A 5,161-nucleotide genomic window follows, 5' to 3' on the forward strand; every position below is an offset into this window, starting at 1 on the left:
GAAACTTTGAGCTATGCACTGGCCTAATCATGATGGTATAGGCAAACCAATTTTGTGGTTTGCTAAGCGAGGATGCAAGTGGACACTTGCAACACTTCCTAGAGCTCTACAACACCATAGTCATCAAAGATGTCGCACCAGCTAGCATCAGGCTCCATCTATTTCCCTTCTCCCTTGCAAGGAAGGCAAAATAGTGGTTCTATGAAGAGAAGGAAGCTATCAACACGTGGGACAAATGTTCTATGATGTTCCTCATGAAGTTTTTCCCCATGGGCAAAACCAATGCCCTGAGGGGGAAGATTTCAAACTTCCAGCAGACTTCACTTAAATCCAACCTCGAGGCATGGGAAAGGCTCCAGGATTACATCTAGGCCTGCCTGCACCATGGAATGGAAAACTGGCCCATGCTCCAAAATTTCTATGAAGGGCTTACGCCCATGTCAAAGGGGCATGTGGATGCCACTGCTGGAGGAGCATTTCTCTCCCTCACCATCAACAATGCCATAGCTCTTATCGAGAAGATGGTGGCCAATCAGAACTAGGAAGAGGAATGCAAGCAACAAAAAGGCATGCATACCATGGAGGAGCCAGATATGCTTGCCACAAAAATAGACTTGTTACTCTCAAGACTGAACGAAAGGGCCCATGAAAAGGAAGCTATGAAGGCCACAATTCAGGCCATGGACTCACAAATGACTTGCGAAGTCTGTGGTGAGGTCTAACATTTGAGGAACAACTATCCCGAAACCCATGAAGGTGCCACCTACATCAACAATGGGTTCTGACAAGGTAACAATAACGGGTGGAACAATTAGTTCCGCTCCCAAGGAGGTAATTCAAACTTCAATTCAAATTTCAATTTGAATTCACCTTCCTTGAAAGACTTGGTCTTAGGCCAAGCAAAAATAAATGAAAACATAACTAAAAAGCTTTCATATAATGATAAAAAGATAGAAAACATAAATACAAAACTTCAAAATCTATGTTCATCTATTAAAAACCAATTGAGCTTTAATAAAATGATCTCCTGGTTATTACCACATTATCGGCACCATGTGCCTTAGCCACTCACAAACAATCCTCCACCAAGCATCACATCACATATATAATGCATAGTAGAAGTAGAAGTAAGTAATAAGCAAGCATCTAACCTATCAGCGGGTGTGCATGGGTAAATGTTGCATCAAGGTAATGGCTTTCAAGCAATTCTACCATGCAACCTATCACATATTATTTGCATGAAAGTAAAGCACTAGCAGCTACATTATTGCATGTCTAATAGGATTCTATGAGGTTGGGTGGGACATGGCACCTATTGATTGGTCGACTCTGAGATCCTCAGTGTACTCATAGTTATTCTCCTCAAAGCCCTGTTGTCGTTCGTGTTTCCTCCCTCCAACGGGTTTTGGTCCGATCAACGATATCCTCGATGCAGCTACTACGATAGAGCGACAAACAAGGCAAAAGAACAATCAACCCACTAAACCTAGAAAGATTGCGAATAAAGAGGCAACAACATGCAAAAAGATCGAATAACACCAAAAGAACACCAAGGGGCAAGACTTAGCCCTAGTGGAGGATTTCTGATCTTTGGGCCAAAAAGAGGCAGAACTGGTTGTTTGCTAAGCACAAGCTCAAGTCACAGCCTAGCTAGTACTTCCCAGGACAATCGTGTCAACCTGTATGGCTTCAAGAATAATGGCCGGGACGCTAGCTCAACTTAAGCAAATGCCACGAAAACAAGGCTAGCCCTCATGAAGTGAGTCCATTTTCCTTAGGCTTAAAAAGGAGTGAGGGAGAAAGTTAGCTAGGCATGTCCATGTCACATCCTTGATTTATATGGCACTCTTATGGTTGATCGGGTCGACTCACATGGTTCTGAGAACACGACATAGACGCTAACCTTGCTAACTAAAAGTGATAGTCTGGTCTTTGATCCGGTCATCATGGCTAAGGATGGGATCGAACAGAATGGGCTAAGGAGGAAAGGAAATAGTTTCGATCTCTCTCAATCTGTACGTCACTTCAATCGATGCGAACCTAAGAGATGATGGAACACGAGGAGAAAGAGAGGAGCGTTGGTCTGCTCCTTCCAATCCACACACCATGGCAAAAGACGAGGCATTGAAAAGGAGCGACACAGAAGAGAATACAAACACCTGATTCCACTTGTAGGGTACCACGACCTACGTGCACTAGATGGCACCAAGACACCCCTAGGGTCTTTGAGGTGCAGTTGTCACTGCGAGAACCTAAGGAGTGCTATGGTCTTAAAATAGGTACAAGCATATGAGGGGCCTGAGCAAGGAGCAAAGATAGGGGAAGAGATTCACCTTCCTTTGATCCACTTGCCATAGCCATTGATAGGAATCGAAGGAATGGAATCAAGAGAGCAAAAGAGCAAAAGAGCAAAAGAGGTAGAGCCCAATGGTCATGGAGAGGCAAGTCGTGACCATTAGCTTCACCTACATGAGTCGGCTTTTGTAAATCCCACGATGGTCATCCCCTATTTTGTCTCCTATAGACTAGGTCATGATGGGCTCATCGTGTGTGGGTAGGAAGCGCACCAATATTGAGCCCATGGTGGCCACACCCTAGAGCCATATGAGGGGCCAACGATCATGGCACTACAAAGTCAACTAAAAGTGAGGGGTCAAGTTATGCTTAGCATCACAGCCATGGCGAGACGAACCCAGGATCTAGGTGTTCGAGCGAGGTACGATCCCTCGATTGGCTCGAAGGCTCAGTCCATAGACAACAATAAACAACACACAAATGAACTAACGACACAAACCACAAAATAGAGTAGCACATATCCATAGCATAAGGGATAGACCAGCACGAAGGCATGGCATAGGCAGTCATAGATATTGGTAGAGCATGTATATGAACAAGGATGAGCGATAATTAAAAGGAGGTTGTTGTCGACGTCAGAAATGACATTGACAAAGGTTGAAAGGCTTGACCTTGATGATGGCTGTGGAGCATTTGGGTGAGCTACGGTCAGCTGCAGCAAGCGTTGGCCGGCTGTGGCTTGCTGTAGGTTGGCTATGGCTGGCTGCAGCTTGCTGTAAGCTAGCTGCAGGTGGCCCAACATGGCTGCAGGTGGCAGGGGCATGGCTGCTGTTGGCTGGACATGGCAGTAGGTGTCCAGGATGCGTCATAGCTCCAGTGGCATGGATGGGGCAGCCATGCCAAGGAAAAGGCAAGGCACGACCTCCCTGCAAGGGTAGAACACGTCACGACGGTCGGTCTCAGATGAGATCATCGACGAGAAGGGAAAAAGACGAGGCTTGGCTTTAGTGGCTCACTAGCGGGTCAGAGGTACTCTAGGTTGGTGCAATGGTGAGTAGGGAACTAAAAGCATCTAGGACCCTAGTTGGGTTTCGGTGATTAATGACAATATGAGATTACTGTGACTAACGTATGTTTTGTAGATGCAATTAAGTTAGGTCATGGTAATGGCAATTGATTAGGCAATCATGGTTGTCATGCCCCTATGATGGAAATCATTTCGGTTTGCAAAGGATGGATGACAAGGTTAAGGATGGACTAGTTCTAAGTGTCGTTTGAAGTTAAAGAGACACTTAGAGTAGTTTAGGACTTTGTTTTTCCTTTAGCCATACTATTAAGGGGGGTATGGATAGGTAGCTTGACCTAGGTGAGTCTAGTGGGTTAGGTGTGGTGCACACTTGTCAAATCTTGCACTAGGTAGCTCCTAAGTAGCCCTTAGATCAATTGGAGCGAACTTCATTCACATATGATTTCTAGTTGGAAGTGAATAGAGGGTCAAATGTGATCGGACACTGGTTCGAATAGTTCATTTGATCATGGTGAAGTCATCTGACCGGACGCTGAGTGAAATGTGATCAGATGCTGGGTGCCAGAGTTCGGTCAACTCCAGTAAGGTCCCAGATAGGGAGAATCCTGATCAAACACGTCCGGTCAGTGCCGACCGGACACTGGTCAGGTTTCAGCCACTAACTGGACGTTGAGTAGGAAAGTGACCGGACGCTGGGTGCTAGAGTCCGATCAACATCAGTAAGGTTCTAGAGGGTAGTTTTTGTGACCGAACGCGTTCGGTCAGTGCTGACCAGACGCTGGTCAGAGTCCGGTCACAACTTAACTGCTCGGTTGCGGGGAGAACTAACTGGAGCATCCGGTCACCTTGACCGGAGCGTCCGGTCACCCCACAGAGGCACATAACGGTTTGTTTTGAATGAGGGTGTATAAATACTTCCTCTATTCATTTGAGGGACACTTTTGCTCATTCCAACAGCTAAGAAACACCCTTGAGAGTGCCAAGAAGAGCAAGGTCCTAGTGAGGTGACTAAGATTTGAGAATCCAAGAGAGAGGCCTCATTAGTGAAAGCAAGAGTAGCAAAGTGTGCATCCACCCTTCTCATTAGGCTTGTCGTGGTCAAGTGAGAGTTCATGCTTGTTACTCTTGGTGATCGCCATCACCTAGATGGCTTGGTGGTGATTGGGAGTTTGGTGATCATCCGATAGAGCTTGTGGATGACCCAACTCAAGTTGTGAGCGGTTGTGGGTGATTCACCATGATGGAGTGCCAAAGAATCAACCTGTAGAGAGCACTTGATCTTGCACAGATCAAGGGGGAGCTACACCCTTGTGCGGGTGCTCCAACGAGGACTAGTGGGGAGTGGTGACTCTCCGATACCTCGACAAAACATCGCCATATTCCACCTTCTCTCTTTACTTTGAGCAATTCAATTCTTGTCTTTACATTCATAGAATTGCCATGCTAGAGTAGGATTGGAACTTAGGGTGCAAAACTTTTGTGCGATAGAACATTAGAAACACTTTCTAGGCACAAGGGGTGAAGTGGGCTAAGTGTAGGGTTTAATTATTGCAAAGAATTTTAGAATTAGCCCAATTCACCCCCCCCCCCTCTTGGGCATCTTGATCCTTTCAATTGGTATCAGTGCCTCATGCTCACGTATTTAGGCTTAACCGCCTAGAGAAAGATGCCTCACGGGGATGGTCCTCCTATCTTTGAGGGAGATGATTTTCCTTATTGGAAAATCCACATTGAGGCATATTTAGAAGCTCTAGATGTTGGAATACTTAGAGCCGCCTCATAAGGATTCCCGAAACCTTGGGATCCCATGTACCTTCAAGGCGATGAAGTGAACTATGA

At 45.9% G+C, this 5,161-nt stretch overlaps 1 non-coding gene across 1 annotated transcript; it reads right to left on the reverse strand.

Moving 5' to 3' along the window:
- Positions 1-284: 284 nt before the first annotated feature.
- On the reverse strand, positions 285-391 carry LOC136534633 (small nucleolar RNA R71). The gene has a single exon (XR_010778769.1). It is a non-coding gene; the product is annotated as a small nucleolar RNA R71 (small nucleolar RNA).
- Between the last annotated feature and the right edge of the window lie 4,770 nt (positions 392-5,161).

Source organism: Miscanthus floridulus, unplaced genomic scaffold (assembly GCF_019320115.1).
Source record: "Miscanthus floridulus cultivar M001 unplaced genomic scaffold, ASM1932011v1 os_2106, whole genome shotgun sequence".
NCBI classification, from domain to species: Eukaryota; Viridiplantae; Streptophyta; class Magnoliopsida; order Poales; family Poaceae; genus Miscanthus; species Miscanthus floridulus.